Here is a 19722-nt window from a genome sequence, read left to right on the forward strand (position 1 = left end):
AAAATCTTACGGGAGCTAATAAAATTGACCATAAAAATTTTAATGAAAAAATGTACAGGGTACATTACAGGGTATGCTGTGAAATGTTTTTTGCTCTGCTAAACATCACTTGGGAAACATTTGAAAAATAAATGAATTAAATATTTGAAAAAATAATTCATGCTTAATCATCGTGTCTTCAACTGTATTTCATTTAAATATATTTTTGAAGAAATGTGCTGAAAAAATGCTATTTATTAAACATAAACATTCCAGCACCAACCTAAGTCTGGTAAACAAATACACACTCAATCACACACATATACACTATGGACAATCTAGCCTGCCCAATTTACTTGGGCATGTCTTTGGACTGTGGGGGAAACCAGAGCACCCAGAGAAAACCCACACACATGCAGGGAGAACATGGAAACTAAACACAGAAACGTCAACTGACCCAGCCGAGGCTTGAACCAGCAACCTTCTTGCTGTGAGGCAACAGCACTACCTACTGGGCCACTGCGTCACCATTCTGATAATTATTATATTAAAATTTTATTTCTATGAGAACCGGTGGTGGGCAGGGCTGGCAGTTGTGTGTTTGTCTATAACCTAATTGAGAACTGGGTTAGTAACTGTTATGTGGTGTTATTAATTGTACTCTGGACCTTGTTTCGACCTGATACTATTCCAAAGTTGGTGACCCGGGGGTATTACAGACTGTACAAAAAAGCTGAGGACCGGGGCCAGGGTGAAATAACAAAAGTTTTCCAGGAAAAAATAACAAAACAAGAGGGTGGGGGAAATACGGGAGACTCCTGAAAAAAAAAAACGGGAGTGTTGGCAGGTATATTCTTTACTCTAGCAATAAAATCTCCAACATAGGCTCATTCTAAACACATAGGCCCTATATACATTTCTGGAGATCACAAATTATGTAGCCAGAGGAACCTATGGCTGCATCTCATTTTTAAAATGATTGATACGGGGCAGTATGACGACATTTTCTACTGCAGTTACCAGCTGACTGCTAACCCCAGTGTGGACAGCTTTCCCACTGTTACCAGTTTGTCCAGTGGCTCACCACATGTGTTGGAAGTAGGGGTGTCAAAATTAATTGTTTCTTTGGTGCACCGCGATGCAGATGCGGACAATTCGGTATCGGTTCAGTAATAATCATAACCGGTTATTATGTACTGACGTCATTTATCTCCTATGCGCTCTGTCGCGAGGGAGGTGAGCGTGAGTATTTACAACACTCAGCCAACTCAGGGCCGGTCCGTGGCATAGGCACCATAGGCAAATGCTAAGGGCGCTGTATATCCAGGGGGGCGCCAGAAATGAGCGCGGTTAAGTTGGTTTTGTTTTCGATATTCTTGACACACATTCAGTTACAGACGGCAATAACTCAAAAACCTCTTACCCTAAAAAGATCTAAAGTGTGTTTCCTACTAAAAGACTAAGCTGGTTATGTTTCACAGCTGTCTTTCTTTTTTTTCGCTCCACACTACGAGCACTGCTCAATTTAAGCCCTCGCAATATGTGTTAAGCCAGGATAGCTCGCACTGAGAGGAGCTCTCAGCAAGGGACCGTCGGAAAAGTGCTTCTTTTTTTGTTTTTCTGCTCCGCTCTTCGCAAGCTCTCCCTGTTGCGAGGGCTTAAGTGTGTGTGCATGTGTGTGTGTGTGTGTGTGTGTGTTTGTTTCTTTGGTGCTGTCTATGTTTGTGTTTGAATGAGAGACAGTGTGGTGCTGTGTGTCTGTGTGTTTATACAGACAGCTTGTTATAGCCTCCCCTCTAAAATATAACACTGTATATGGAAGGCATCGTCAATGCACCGTGATGCACCAAGATATCGAATTGAACCGAATCGAAGACATGATAATCGTAACCGAACCGAACCGTGAGACCAGTATAGGTTCACACCTATAGTTGGAAGATTTCAGACACAGAGTGGAGTTGACCATGACAACGGGGTTTGAGTCAGGTAAAAAACGATTTCAGAAAGCAGGTAAGACAAAAACAGTCATTCATTAATTTTATTTTCGGCTTAGTGCCTTCATTAATCAGGGGTTGTCCAACGCAATCTCTCGGCAATTCATAACTTTTTGATTTAGTGGCTAATTTGTATGAATTTGTAAAATCTAATTCATACAATTTAGTATGTGACAGTGGAATGAACCGCCAACTTATTCAGCATATGTTCTATGCAGTGGATGCCCTTCCAGCTGCAAACCAATACTGGAAAGCACCCATACATACTCTTTCACACGCTTACTCTACTAATTTAGCTTGTCCAATTCACATATAGCACATGACTATGGGGGAAACAGGAGCACCTGAAGGAAAATCAAGGGAACACTGGAATAACATACAAACTCCACACAAAAATGCCAACTGACCCAGCCTGGTGGATTTGTGAAAACAAAAACTGCCAAAAAAAGATGTAGATCCTGGGACGTATTAGATGCTCTCCAGAAATGTATGAAGGGGTACATAACCAGAATGAACCTAAGTTAAAATTCTTTGAGCACTAACAGTTGCTTTGTATAATTAGCACTTCAATGTGTATTGGCTCGTCTTGCAGAATTGCTGAATTGCCTCCTCAATTTTAAGTCGCATTGGACAAAAGTGCCTGCTAAACGACTAAATGTAAAATCTAAAAATACCCATGTACATGTGGACATGGCCTTAATGTCTTAATAAATCATACCTCACATTACACAGGCCTCAGCACAGTTTAACCATTTTTGGAAAAGCTATGACAGGAATGTCATTGAGTTCTTTAAGTCAGCAAAAAACACTGGAGTATTTTTAACCTGCTGTATTTACTGGGGAAGTGTGAGCGCTTGACACGTTCAGTTTCTATAGGGATGTGAGCTTTGCCAAGAAAAGAAAAGCCTAACTCTTGGCAACAGCAGTGAGTGTCTGGCCTCTGCCTCTGCTTCTTCATCTGTCCGTTTAAAAGAATGCCTGTTTCAGTATCAAAGCGTGAAGAACTTCCTCCAATGTGGCAGGAGAGCGGGTTTTCATGCTTTGGGCTCATGCATGAAATTGCAATGATGTGGCTGTTTTGTCAGACAAATATGCATGATTTCAGACATGTAGCTGTAAAAGGCTTTTTACATGATTTTCACTGTGCATATTTAATCTGCTGAAAGTGTGCTGGATCCTGCATGATAAATGAACTGCTGGATCACAGTGAATGAGTTGGTTGTGTGTCACGCATGCTGTGCTGGAAATCGGTGGAGCTATTGAAAATGTATGTGTGTTTTTTTTTTGATTAATTGGTTCTAATTTCCCAGTGGAACAGCAATAATGTATTCTAATGATATATATATTTTTTTAATGTTCTGCTGTTCAACAATAAATAGCATTGCAAAATGAGTTCAGTAGTAGCTGGATGCAGCCTTTATGATGCAAGCTGAGATTACATCACTCGACGATGCAATGTCAGACACAATGCACTCAATGCGAGTGACGTCACTGTGACAGGTAGGGTTAGGGGTAGGGTTAGGTGAGCGCATTGCAAACCATTGGATGCAGCTCAAATTGCACTGCACCCCTCTCATTGAGTTTGTGTAAATATAATTAAAAGTTTAATGGTTCAGTACTGCTGATTAATCCTAATGTAAAATAAGATCACATTTACCAAATTAAGAAATTTAAATATCATTTTATTGAGTTTCATTCATCCATTCATTTATTTTATTTTCGGCTTAGTCCCTTTATTAATCTGGGGTTGTCACAGTGGAATGAACCACCAACTTATCCAGCATATATTTTACGCAGTGGATGCCCTTCCAGCTGCAACCCATTACTGGGAAACACCCATATACTCTCATTCACTCATACACTAAGGACAATTTAGCTTAACCAATTCACCTATAGTGCATGTCTTTGGACTTGTTTGGAAGCTGGAGCACCCGGAGAAAACCCACAACAACATGAAAAGAACATGCAAACTACGCAAAGAAATGCTATCTGACCCAGCCAGGACTCAAACCAGTGACTTTCTTGATGTGAGGCAACAGAGCTAACCACTGAGCCACTGTGTCGCCCTCTAAAAAATGTATTATATTTATTAAGATTAACTTCTTTATTGTAGTTTTTATTAAAATAAAGGCACTATTGAAATTTCAAAGTAATAATATGTTACATACAAATGTTGTCACAATCACCAGCGATCCAGCCTGTGCAGATTGCTGGTAAACACGCAGTATTACATAGAACTACAAATCCACCATTAAATAGACTACAAGATTAAGTCATGCACCCAGGGGCCCTCTGACAAGCGAAGTTTTGCGAATGCAAGTGAAGACTGGGGGGGGGGGCGGTGTCGCGGAGGAAAGTGAAGAGGGGGGTTACGAGGGGGTGGTGGATCGTGGATAACAGTAAAGATCTAGGGGGGGTGGAGTTGGATTGGGGGGATGTGGGGTGGATCGCGGGAGAAAGTGCAGAGGGGGGTTGTGAGGTGGGGGGTGGATCGCTGATAACAATGAAGAGCTGGGGGGTGGTGAATTTGGATCGGGAAGGTGGCTCGCAGATGAAAGTAAAAAGGGGGGGGGTCGCAGATGAAAGTGAAGACTGGGGGAGTTCACGGATGAAAGTGAAGAGCGGGGCAGAGAATATCACAGATGAAAGTGAAGAGGGGGGGGGTCGCAGATGAAAGTAAGAGGTGGGTTGTAAGTCGCTGGATGCTTGATAATGTGTATGGGGGCCCTCGTCCTAACTTCCCCCCCTAGCGGCGCTACAGCTCACACATACACACTGCAGGGCTGAGTCTTGTTTAACTGTTAACATTACGACGTGTTCACCCTTGCCTTGTCTTGCCGCGTTTTAGACACTTGCCTTCTTTTGTTTGTATATTCCTGTCTGCTGCCTGGCCTTTTGACCATCTGCCTGTTTATCGACCATGACTCTGGAATTCCGCTATACATCTGTTTTACCCTATTTTGATCCACATTGTCTGTTGACAGCGTCACTTCACACTACAATGTACTATAATATGATGCATTAAAATGTAATATAATTACGTAATAATATAGAAAAAACAAATATGTAAATAATATACTAGTTTAATAAATATAAAAAACACAATATCTATTCATATTTATCTAGTTATATCATTTCTGTTCATTCTACATTGTACTTTTTTAATTGTTGGTGCCAGTTTGTCAAGAAGTGATGATTTTTTTTTTCTTTGATTCATTGGATAGACATGCTGCTTTAATAATGTTTCTGTGACATTGCAAGTTTTTACACATAAGTTTCATTCACATCTTTAAATGCAAACATAGCTAAAGATGGCAGAATTTTTATTTTTAGGTAAAGTATCCCTAATTAATAATCTAAAGAAATGTTTTCTTGGATTTATAATGCTAATAAAGCCTAAACAAGATACCGAAAACAAGTGACTGATGTTAGAGACTTCATGGCACAGTTTTCAGAGAACTTCATCCTAATGATGTGAGAGACTGAACTCAAGTGTGATGAACTGCTGCGGATCCTCTACAATCAAAGAGAGCGCCATAAGTTGAGCTTTGGCGAAAAACCACTGTTACCAAGCAACCAAACACACCATGAACCATAAGAGACGCGCGGTCAGGAAGGTGTGTGAACTGCCGAATGTAATTGTGTTTTGATGGAGGAGGCCTAATGACTCGACAACATAAATCCATAGTTTAGACCTATTAGATACATATTGAAAGGCCAAACAAAACGTCCATTTGTTAGGTATTTATGTGTGTAAATCTGTCCTGAAAAATCCTCCTATATATGGAGAGAAAAACCCTAAATACCCATGACTAAATCTCTAATCCACTTTATCCCGTAATGATGTGTCTCATAATAAGCCAGCTATGGTAGTGGTACAGTCCAGACATGCTCAGGATGGCCACGCTAAAGCATTCAGCATGTGATTCGGGAAAAATAAGCTGGAGTGATTAGGTCTTGTTGTAAAAATGCACCATTATTGCTGTTTTAAAAGTTGTTCATTTTTATATTAGCATGAGGTCTCCTTCAGTATCTTTACATCCACACAATGTAAAAAGAATCACTTTAATTTTCTTATACTAAGCATCACTGAATTATATCTTTCATCATTGTCTACAAGGGTTATTGGTAAAAAGCCTCTTCAAAGCCTGCCTTTTTTGTACCGCACATACCCATATATACATTTCTGGGGAGTGGAGAGTTACGTTTTTTCTTTCATTTTTTGTTTTCGCGAGCCCACCAGAGGGCGCTGTATACACAGTTTTAGATCTCAAATTTTTCTCACGAGCAATAATATCCAGCCCACACACATCTAGGCAAACCATATATGGTTACGATGGATGTTGTTGTTATTAACGTCTTCTCAAACATTGTCATCAATACATTTTTATATACATATATCAGATATGGCTACTAAGAATGATCTAAAGTGATCTAAACTGCATCACTGCAGTAAACTGCGGCACAGCACAACATGATCTAACACAAGAAATACATGGCCAGCAGGGGGCAGTTATTTAACATAGTGAACAAACTGAACTGATATACTGTAGCAGCCAGTGGTGTAAAGTAACTAATTACAAATACTCAAATTACTGTAAATAATAACTTTCCCTCAGAAATTGTAATTTACTGAGTAGTTTTAAAAATGTGTACTTTTACTCTCACTTGAGTACATTTTTAGTGCAGTATCTGTACTTTTACTCTCACTACTTTCCTTCAACCTGCAGTCACTACTTTATTTTTTATTTTATTACTTTATTTTTACTTTATTTTCTGTGGGAAGATGTTCAAAATCTTTACACGCATTGACCCAGAGACTGTTTAGATCAGGGATGCCCAAACACAGGCTGTTTCTCAATTCAAAGAACGCAGAGAACGGACTTGCGTTCTTGTGGAGACCGGTCTTGCCAGGTGTCCTCAGAAGAACGAAATCGGGAGACCACAAGGGCAGAGAACGCGTCCTTTGAGAAATGAGATGCTGCGTTCTTCCTGATGGTCACATGACCTTCATGCGTTTTAAATGGTAAATTATTTAAACAATACAGCAATCATACAACGATTTATTGTTTTCCCCTTTTAAAAAAATATACACTTTGCAAAAAACATTATCAATATACTCTGCACAATATAAATAAAACTGATTTTAATACGAATTTCAGCAAACAAACACCCTTAATGTGTTTATTCCTTTATTAAGATGTCCATGGTAATGTTTACCTTCACTATTTCATTTAGAGAAACTACTGAGGTAAATAAGTTAAATCTCTGAACTTTTAATAATAAATCTTGATAAAATGCTGCGCTTCCCACCTCCAGTCGCAATGACTTCTGGGACTTCTAGAGCGAGTTCGGTGCTCAAGTCTGCATCGGTGCGTCCTCGATATCAAGATCACATCCGGAAAGTTTCACGCGTCCTCCGTTCTTGCGGTCTTGATTATTGGAACTAAACTTTGGCAGCTGATGATGATGTTACACGAATACACGAGGATGCAAGACCGCTGAAGAACGCATATTGAGAAACAGCCACAGTCCTGGGGGGCCGATGTCCTGGAGATTTTAGCTTCAACTTGCCTCAACACATCTGCACGGATGTTTCTGGAACGCCTAGTATAAGATTGATTAGCTAGTCCAGGTTTGTCTAATTAGGATTGGAACTAAACTTTGCAGGACACTGGCCCTCCAGGACCGAGTATGGGCACCCCTGGTTTAGATGCAAATCACTGATGAGAAGATGATGGATATTCACTGTATGATGAACGAAATGGCCTTAAAAACCCAGCAGGCACAAGGCGTTAACATGCCGTCAGATTGAAATTGTACCCTAACGTCGTGGAGACGCTGCATTTTGTTTAGAAATGAAAACCGGGTTTACATCAGAACTCAATGTTAGCCTGATATCACTGTCCAACGTCCAACCTAAAACCAACCAAATATCAATGTCTAATGATGTTACAGCTTGACGTTGTATCGACGTTACCACCATGACATCTATCAGACGTTAAATTTTGGTTGCCATTACTGATGAATAAATATCAGTATTTGACATCAATAGGATGTTGGTTTAAGATGTTGGCTCGACATTGGATTTTGGTCACTTTCTAACAACCTAAAATCAACCAAATATCAACATTTTTTGATGTCATTATTGGACCTCAAAATAGTGTTGTACTTAGATGCTGGCTAGACATTGAATTTTGGTCACCTGAAATCACAACCTAAATCTAACCTAATATTACATGATTATGACATTGTGTGCCTGCTGGGCAATAACTAAATGCACTACAGAATTTTAGGCTTACACACATCCAAAAATTACATGTAATTGCATCAACTTTTAACAGCATAATACTCACTACTCACTACTCATGAGTACTTTTAAAAGGGCTACTTTTTACTCCTACTTTGGGTAATATTTACAACAGGTACTTTTACTCTACTCACACTACATTTTTAGGCAAGTAATGGTTTTTTTACTTAAGTATGCTTTTTCAGTACTCTTTCCACCAATAGTATCTGGATGCAACCTTTATGATGCAAGCTGAGACTGCATCTCTCAGCGATGCAATGTCAGACACAATGCACACAAATGGAGCTAGTGACGTCACTGTGACGGGTAGGGTTAGGGGTGGGGTTAGGTGAGCCCATTAAAAAGCATTGGATGCAGCCCAGATTGCACTGCACCAGGTCTGCAGCCAGACCCATCTCCTTTCCACCACTGGTAGCAGCCAGAGCAAATGATAATAGACTGAACAGTTTTCTATCAGCCATGTGACACATTATTGTTTGTTTTTTATATTTGACTGCAAAACGATTTTAAATAATATGACAACATTAAGATCCTGAATCAGTTTATTACATTTAATCCTACAATTAGACGGTCTATTATGTTTTCTTTGTGCATGTGGATACGTGAATAAAGTGTACAACCAATTTTTTTTTTTTATTTGAGTTCCAAAACAGTACAGATGTTAAAATGATCATTAGGATATAATAATGAAATAATGACAGAAATGGGAAATCCTAAACTGTTCACAGTCTAATGAATGGCAATCGTAGCATGTGCGGTCTCGATCGTCATATTTTTTAAATTCAGTAGGTAGTGACAAATGTGGCGGCGATATTGATGCATGCTCAGGATCTGTATGCAATATCTAGTGTATATATCTATGGTAACCATATATGGTTCGCCCCTACCTAGATCGCGTGTGCCTGAAATTTCAATTTAATTCATTAATTCAATGTATATTGTGTCAAAGCAGCTTCACATAGAAGATTATAGTAAATTGAAACAGTGCAGTTTAGTTTTCAGTTTTTAAGTTAAGTTCAGTTTAGCTCAGTTCAGTGTTTAATATTCACTACTGAGAGTCCAAACACTGAGGAGCAAATCCATCGATGCACAGCTCTACAGATCCCGAACCAAGCCAGTGGCGACAGTGGCAAGGAAAAAACTTCACCAACTGGCGAAAATTAGAAATTAAAAAACCTCGAGAGAAACCAGGCTCAGTTGTGTGTGGGTCTTCGGGTCTGCAGCTGGATATATCCCCCGAGTGCCATTCGCGCCTGCTGTTCTCACCTAAATCCACCAGAGGCTGCTGTTGACTGACTTACTGACAGACTGACCAACCGACCAATCACCCACCTTGTCTGATTTTTACCACAATTTCAGATTTTACCACTTTTTTACCTTGTTATTTACTTGTTTATTTTATTTTTTGGCTTCTGTTTTTCTTATCAGCTTGAACTGTTCTTCACCGGACTCGAACCCTGTCATCTCTACTCTGCTCTGCATCTCAAGTCCATCAACGTACATGTTGAGCTACCAGACAAACTGGTAGCAGCGAAATAAGCCATCCACATGCAAGCAGTCAGCTGGTAAGCATGAAAAGAAGCAGCATCATACCGCCCCGTAGCGTTCGTTTTAAAGATGAAATGCAGCCATACGTAGCTCTGGCTACATAATTCGCAATCTCCAGAAACGAATATAGGGCTACATTTTCAGAATGAGCCTATGTTGCAGATGGCAGAGTCTGTTCTCTGTTTAACAAATGGTCATTGCCATATCTCACTTTTAGCTCCAGAATATTCTCTGAAATCACACGGAACAGTAATAAATTCGATTTGAATGAAAATAAGCCAACAAAAATGCTACAAAAAAGAAGTTAACTGGTTAACAGTCCAGTTTTTACTTTTTAAGGTAAATAACCGTAAAATGACCTTCCTGAAATTTTCTGCATGACCATTTTTATTATTTGTTAATTATTATGATTTTTTTCTTATCTGTTATGTACATTGAAGTTTTATGTTACATCTAGTGTTGATAAATAAGATTTATTGCATTACTTTAGTGTTGTGTGTGTTATAATGGTTTTAGCAATAGTGTGAATGACACTGAGTGCCTTCCATAAAATGTATTTTCTTGTTTGTGGATGACTTTTCTCTCATCAGGTGATTTTCTCATCACCACCTGGTTTTGGTGGTGTTTTTGTATCTGTGTAACAAAGGTACAATGTAGATGTTAATAATTGTATTAACATTGTATAAATTAATGAAATACAGTAATTTACTGTACATTTAGAAATGTCTCTATGCTCTATGCTTTCATTGTACACTCTAAGAAATCTGGGGTTATTTTTTCTACCCAAATGTTGGGTAGATTTTTGGGGGTTATTTTCAAAGTCTTGAGTGGTCTTTGGGTAGTGCTATGTAACCCAAACCTGGGTTATTTTCTGGGTAATTATTGCTAAGAGTTGAATCAACGCAACCCTTGCACAACCCAGCTCCTTGGATCAAATCAACTCATGGCAGTGGCTGACTGGGATGCCACATATTATATAGATACCTTGCATTTTGAGATGATCAAAATGAGATTTATGCCCATGGCAGCCCTTAGTCAGACCCTTCTGAACTACCACCTTTTGTACACCTGTAATCAAAGCTGCACATCACCCACGGTACTTCAGTTACGCTGAGTCAAAACAACACAATTGCTGGGTCATTTTTCGCGGGCATTATAAAAAGTTAAAATCACAACTGCCAGTTTTTTTTTTTCATTTTCGGCTTTGTTCCTTTATTAGTCTGGGGTTGCCACAGCGGAATGAACCGCCAACTTATCCAGCATATGTTTTACACAGCAGATATCCTTCCCATCATTGGGAAACACCCATACACTCTCATTTACACACATGCACTAGGGTCAATTTTAGCTTACCCAGTTCATCTATACCGCATGTCTTTGGACTTGTGGAGGAAACCAGAGCACCCGGAGGAAACCCACCCGAATGCAGGGAGAACATGCAAACTCCACACAGAAATGCTTACTGACCCAGCCGAGGCTCGAATCAGCGACCTTCTTGCTGTAAGGTGACAGCACTACCTGATGCGTCACCATGTTTGCCCTGTTTGTTTTTTACTGTAAATTTTATTAGAGTTAATTTGACCTTGTCAATTCAAGTACTAGTTCTCATTCTGGAAGTTCGTCCAATACAGAAAACGGCATCTTCTAAAAATGTCAACACCAGAAACCAAAGCCAAAGAAGACCACATACTGGCATTATGAAAATTTATCACAAACCTTATAACTTATTAATAAAATAATAAAATTAATAAAAGTTATTCATTTTATTTAATGGTATAAAGATATTCTATCATCCAAGATATTTTTTTAATAAAAAAATATACCTTCATTTTAAAATAAAAAAGGTCTAAGAAACCAAGAAAAAAAAGAGATATATTTTGATTATAATTTGAGTAGAGCGATGGTCAAGAGAGCTTAAACATGCTGCAATTTAAGAAAACACATACAAATAGAAAAACTCTACTGTAAAAACTTGAGAAAACATTTTCATTTTTTTGACAACGTAATCGCACACTAATTCTCACAACAAATGCAAATACAGAAACATACTGCAAATAGGCCAGACCACTATTTGTGGAAGATCTGTAGGAATATTTTTTTTCAATCTTAACACACGGTTCCTTCTTTTATTTTATTTGCTTGTTTATTTTACAGGGACAATACACTTGACATTGTTATACAAAGATAACCGATGTTGTGTACATAGGGCATTTAGCATAAAGCTAATTTGCAGCCCTCGTCCCTGGTTAGACTTTACATTCTAAAAAAATAAAATAAAATAATAATAATAAAGAAAACCGGCAAGAATAAAACACAATACAGCAAACATGTACAATATTTACAGAGCCATAAACATAAGATGCAAGTCCATATGGATAAAGAGAAATGTAAATGGGACCAACCTGAAAGAGTAATGCTTAATGTTCACATTGCTGTAAAGATTTCAACCATTCTTTCAGCTTTACAGAAAAAACTGGGAGTTCTGATTGTAACTTTAAATGAACAGGCATGGCATTCCATAGATGTGAACCTTTTACTGAAAAGGATGACTGACCCACAGCGGTTCTGCATCTGCGGATTCTACAATTCCCACTTACTGCCCCTCTAGTCTTCGCCCCATCACTACTGAATTTATTTATTATCTCACAAACTACTTTAGGAGCAAGACCATGTATACACTTAAACATGTTTTTTAAAAACGAAAACTTAAAAAAAAACTATCAAAACTTAACAAATTATATTTTTTAAGAATTTGACAATGGTGCCATCTTATTGGTTTCTGATCCATTACTATTAAAGTTTGTTTGAAAAGAGATATTACAGGCTTAACAACTGACTGGGTTGCTTGACCCCAGATTATCGCACAATAAGACATATGTGAAAATATCATAGCATGCACAAACATTTGCGCTGCTTTAAGAGATATATATGGTCTTATCATACGAAAACAGTTTAAATTTGTCTTAATAGCCTTAGACATTTTCTTGATGTGGGCATCAAACTTAAGCTTCGAGTCTATGATGACACCTAGGTATTTAAATTCACTCACTTCCTTAATTTCCTTTTGGTCAATTTGGATTTTAAATGCATTTAGTGCTCTGTTTTTTGAGGAGAAACACATTGAAACTGTTTTGTTGTAATTTAGAGTTAGACAGTTGTCCTTCAGCCAGTGGGAAATACAGACCAGTTGATTAGTTAACATTTCTGCAGCCTTCTGTGAATTTTCTGCTGTTACATAAATAATTGTATCATCAGCATACATTTGACAACCAACCTTCTTGCAACTTTCAGGTAGATCATTTATATACAAACAGAAAAGCAACGGTCCCAAAATTCTAAGTCAATGTTGTTTGTATATATTCAGTCCTAATGATTTGATAAATGAACTCTCCTCTCAGATCTCCAACAACATAGCTGACTCGAAACAGAAAGCAGCCGTGTACATTATTACTATTATTATTTGGACCCCAATACATTTCTGTGTTGTATTGTGAGAATGTTTATGTGCACAACTGAATAATTTTCTGTAAAGATGCTTTAAAAAGTATGTATATTTACAAAAAAAAAAAAAACTACCTTACATGATTTAGAAAATAACTACCTTACAGGACTACAAATCCGCTGGTATATGGACTACAAGTTCCAGTCATGCACCACACACACACACCTGTTCTATTACAATTGATTACACTCACACAGCTGGGAGCTGCTCAAAGACTGATTAGATAGATTTTAAATACAGCGCACACACTTCTTTGCTGAGTCTTGTTATACTGTCATTGTGAAAATTACAATGCGGTTTCCTTGTCTTTCCGTGTTAGACCTTTGCTTTGTTGTTTTGTTTATTTTCTTTGTCTGCTGCCTGCCTTTTGACCATTCACCTGTTTATTTGACCACAACTCTGGATTTGCCTGTATACATCTGTTTGCCCCTGTGTTGACTATTGCTAGTCATCCTGTTAATAAAACCACTGCATTTGGATCTGCACCCAGTTGTCAGTGTCTCCTTCACATTACAACTTGCTACTGTACAGTATACTTTGTGACCTTATAACTTTCTCCACGCATTTCTCCATATGTTCGCCTTTTTGAAGTGTAACACCATCTAGCACTAAACACCGGTTTTGAAGCTCATTCCTCTGGCCTTGTTTCCAGCTTGCCAGAGCACCTGAGATGGTTACCATGGTTTCCTGGTCACATATGTTCTGATGATGCAGATCAAGTAGCTGTTCAAATGATCTTTAGATTCATGCATGTGCACCACGTGACAGTTCTGTCCAGGACAGCATCCCACACGATTAAAATAATTTCATAATTTTATAAAGTATATTTTGGATATTTGCTAAATGTATTTTGTTAGTGTGAGGTACAGTAACATACTTTTGAAATCAGAATTGTAATTATTTTACTGACATCTACAAAAAAAAAAAAAAGTCAAACGTGTGTATTTTAGGGTCAAGAAAATACATTTCCAATATTAACAGTAGAATTTGGATGGAGATCTTAAGTATCCATATCTTGTGTATCTTATGCACAACTTTGCAAAAATATACAAATATAGTTGTCATAGAAAAAGAGGTTTCCCAGTGTGTCTAGATGATCTTTTATTCATTTTGTTTTTGCAAGTTACAGTGCATCCGGAAAAAAATATTTATAGCATTTGACTTTTTCCAAATATTTTTATGTTACAGCCTTATTCCAAAATAGATTAAATTAATTTATTTCCTGAAAATTCTACACACACTACCTTATAATGACAATGCAAAAAAAGATTTGTTGAAATTGTTGCAAATTTATAAAAATATAAACCCTGAAAAATCTCATGTACATAAGTATTCACAGCCTTTTCTAAATATTTTGTTGATGCATCTTTGGCAGCAATTACAGCCTCAAGTGTTTTTAAATATGATGCTACAAGCTTGGCACACATGTCTTTGCGAATTTTTGCCCATTCCTCTTTGCAGTACATCTCAAGCTCTATCAGGTTGGATGAGAAGCGACTGTGTACAGCCATTTTCAGATATCTCCAGAGATGTTCAATAGGATTTAGGTCTGGGCTCTGGCTGGGTCACACAAGGACATTAACAGAGTTGTTGTGAAGCCACTCCTTTGATATTTTGGCAGTGTGCTTTGGGTCAGAGACAAACCTGTCTTGGATATCTACAGACAATTCCTTTGTCTTCATGCTTGGTTTGTGCTTTGACATGCACTGTCAACCCTGGGACCTTATATAGACAGGTGTATGCCTTTTTATGTCCAATCAACTGATTTTACCTCAGGTGAACTCCAATTAAGCTGCTGAAACATTTCAAGAATGATCGGTGGAAACAGAATGTACCTGAGCTCAATTTAGAGCTTTACTGCAAAGGCTGTCAATATGTATGTACATGTGACTTTACAGGTTTTTTATTTTTGATAAATTTGCAACAATTTCAAAAAGTCTTTTTTTACATTGTCATTATAGGGTAATGTGTGTAGAATGTTAAGGAAATAAATTTAATCCATTTTGGAACAAGGCTGTAAGGTAAAAAATGGAAAAAGTGAAATGCTATGAATACTTTCTGGATGCACTGTAAGTATGTTTTGACATTTTATGATATCAGATTGACTTTTCTTCACATACACACACACACACACACACACACACACACACACACACACACACACACATATATATATATATATATATATATATATATATATATATATATATATATATATATATATATATATATATATATATATATATATATATATGCTTTTAAATATATACATTTTAAATATATTTTCAAGACTAAAACTAAACTTGTTATTGTTATATGTTACTGTACATTTTTTATATATATTTTGTATAACATATTTTTACCCTTTTTTGTGTTTTTGAAACTATATTTTAACATCACCAGACATCACCAGGTATTATATACAAATAAACACACCACGCCAAGACTGAATGAGGCTGTAAAGGTGTGGTTGTTCTCTGTAGTCTAAAGCGTGAAGTGTTGAAAGAGTCTGAGAAGACGCAGCAGGAGCCGACAGAGCTGGACAGTTTGGTCTCAGTGTGTGCAAACACGGTGTAACAGTGGCGAGAGGGGGTGTGATTGCAGGCTGTCTCTACAGGCTGTGCTCCAGTGGCACAAAAATTGTGGTTGAATGCAAAAAGGGTTGGGGCAAGAATAAAAGACTTCTTAATGCAAGATTAAAGGAAGATATTCTGTGTTGTTCTTACTGATAGAACAAAAAAATACTTTTTATTCATGATTTTTAAAATATATTTCACCTTTATTAATGTGAAATTTCTGTGAAAGCTTTTATTGTTTGTATTATTTTTGAAAAAAAATATATATGTAAAACCATTTAAGAAAATACTTTAACGTAACAGTTGAATAAAATCTTTTATTTGTGTCTAAAGAACACTGTACAGTACCTAAATGTGAATACATTGGCAAACATTTGCTTGAATACCACTGTAACAGACAAACATCCCCGCTATAATTATATCTGTACTAGGCATGGGACAATAACAAGTTTTAAGGTTTACTATGGAAAAACCGCCAGAGTTTTCTATTATACGTTCCTAAGGTATATGTAAGTTTTTTGATGTTGTTGTTGTTTTAAACATGTTTTTGACAACTAATTTATTTAGTTTTTAGAGCATCAGTATCTCGAGCAGAAAATGAACCTCTGCATCAAAAGCTACTGGTCCAAAATATTTTAAATGTTTCTTAAAATATAGCATGTTCAATTGGGGGGAATATATGTTTTTACCCATATATTTTAAAAGAGCTTATTTTGAAGCAGTAATCTCAATACTGTGATACCTAAAAGGTTATCATACCACCAAAATCTTATACCGGCCCAAGCCTAATCTGTACATAATCTGTACATTTAAGACATATTTCTCTCATTCTATTTTAGAATGTATTAGGTCTCCATTCACATTGTATATATTTTCTTAAAAAATGTTCATTGATTATCACAATAAGAATACATTTAACATTAATAAATAATATATATATATATATATATATATATATATATATATATATATATATATATATATATATATATATATATATATATACAGAATTATAACTAACGTAGACTGATAAGATAGGCTACACCAATAGTGTCATTTAATTATCTTAGTTTGATTTAGGGTTATTAGGATTAGCTTTAGTTTTATTGAATGAAATTAATAGAAAATATCACTAAAAACACTTTGTAACATAATATTAAACTTTTTAATGGAGAATTGGAACTGTACTTGGAAACCATTACAGAGTCTCATGACAAGAAAGCAGTTAAAACTTACAAAATATGTGCTTTATCTACATTAATTGGTAGTATTTTTTTTTCATGTTTGACCAAACCACTGACATAGCCATTGTTATATTTCTTTAAAATTGTCATATTTCTCTTGTTGCAAAAAAGTAATATCTGCATTGCTTGTACTTCTATCTGTTTGTATTTCTATCTGTTGTTATTGCATTGAAAAAATAATAATAAACTTTTTACAGGTATAGCGACTTCAATAGCGCTATCAATGAGCTTTACAAAAGTATACAGCTGACAACAGATAAAAAAAAACACGTGCATAAAAACTAGTGCAAAAAACAAATCCAATATAATTAACGAAACTTAAATATCTAAAAACAAAACAAAAAAAATCTTAAATCACAATCAAATTAACTGACCTTAAAAACACTGCGTGTGACTGAACAGTAAAAAGACGTCAGAATACATAATCAAATCTCTTCCTCATATTATGCGTTTCATCGTTCCTCATATTATGCGTTTCATCGTTCCTCATATTATGCGTTTCATCGTTCCTCATATTATGCGTTTCATCGAAGTCAATCGTTTGTAATTTATGTGATGAAACATGGGTGACCCCTGCTGGCTTACATTGCGTATTTCATTGTGAGATCATGTAGCCAATGGAGAAAGCTGTGTTGCTGAGAGACAAACCTTTAAAAAGATGTAGCCATATGTGTTTGAGTAAATGTCATGTTGTACTAAAACAATAATGAGAACTCCATTAGATGAGGAGTGTTACATGTCTGTTTCATGTCACTGAACTGTTTAATACAGTTGAAGTAAAAATTATTAGCCCCCCTGTTTTTTTATTATTTTCCCCTAATTTCTGTTTCACGGAGATTTTTTTAGCACATTTCTAAACATAATAATTTTAATAATTCATCTCTAATAGCTGATTTATTTTATCATTGTCAAGATGACAGTGAATAATATTTAACTAGATATTTTTCATGACACTTCTATACAGCTTAAAGTGACATGCAAAGGCTTAACTAGGTTAATTAGATTAACTACGCAGGATAGGGTAATTAGGCAAGTTATTTTTTAACAATGGTTTAAATATAGCTTTAAAAATAAATATAGCTTAAATGGGCTAATAATTCTGACCTTTATATGTTTTTTTTTTTTTTATTTTAAACTGCTTTTATTCTAACCAAAATAAAAACAAATATCTCAAATTCTCCAGAAGAAATACTCTTATCAGACATACTGTGAAAATGTCCTTGCTTTGTTAAACATAATTTGTGAAATATTCAAAAAAAATAAAAAATAAATAAATCAAAGTGGGCTACTACACTGAAAAAAATTATTCAAAGATGATTCCTTGGATTTACTCAATTTTTTTACGTTAAGTGGTTGTAAACAATTTATGTGTGTTGAATTTAAACAAACAAATAAGGTTGAATATTATTAAACTTAATTTGTTTGTTTAAATTCAACACAAATAAATTGTTTGCAACAGTTCTGCATGCAACACTTTTTTCAGTGTAATTCTGACTTCAAGTGTATGTGAAATAAAACATTCATTAAATTGTTTAAGAAAATGAACATAGCTGTCTCTAGTAAAGTGTTGCTTGCATGCTAAGGCTATATGCTGCTAGCCTACTTTAAGAGCAGTTGGGAGATTTCTTGTCCTTGTATGAGAAAGTGTATTTTTGTTATGAAGTAAAAAGAAATATTTCTTGTGATTCAAAATGTCATCAGCATTTCATTAGCAGATAGGAAAGGTGTTACCAGGTGTGAACGTTGCTCAGCTGGAATGCAGACAAAAGCTGTTTCTGCCTCTTTAGGCAATTCAATTATCAAAAGTAACTGTAAAGTTCTTTAAAACAGGGCAACACTTCTTATATAAAACTTTAGTAAACCTACAACCTTTAGTAAACTTTCTGAAAATTGAGCATTTTTATAAAATATAGTCAGAAAAAGAGAAAATACCCGGTAAGTGGAAGTTCTGTGGGTGCAAATTCTTTGTTGATTGCAAAGGTCAGAAGAGAATGGAAAGACTGGTTCCAGCTGATAGAAAGGCAACAGTAACTCAAATATCCACTAATTACAACTGGCTTATGCAGAAGAGCATCTCTGAATGCACTACACGTCTAACTTTGAGGCGGATGGGATACAGCAGCAGAAGACCACACCAGGTGCCACTGCTGTTAGCTAAGAACAGGAAACTCAATTCACACAGGCTCACCAAAATTTGACAGTGGAAGTTTGGAAAAAACGTTGCCTGGTCTGATGATTCTTCTAATGGCTACTACCAGCATGACAACGCACCATGTCATAAAGCGCGAATCATCTCAGACTGGTCTCTTAAACATGACAGTGAGTTCACTGTACTCAAATGGCCTCCGGGATGTGGTGGAACGGGACAAAACTGCAGCAAACTGCATAATGCTATCATGTCAATATGGACCACAATCTCTGAGAAATATTTCCAGTACCTTGTTAAATCTATGCCATGAAGGATTAAGGCAGTTCTGATGGCAAAAGGAAGTCCAACCCTGTACTAGTAAGGTGTACCTAATAAAGTGGCCAGTGAATCTATCTATCTATCTATCCATCCACCCATCCA

Source organism: Danio rerio, chromosome 15, assembly GCF_052040795.2.
Source record: "Danio rerio strain M-AB ecotype USA chromosome 15, GRCz13ab, whole genome shotgun sequence".
Classification (NCBI taxonomy): Eukaryota; Metazoa; Chordata; class Actinopteri; order Cypriniformes; family Danionidae; genus Danio; species Danio rerio.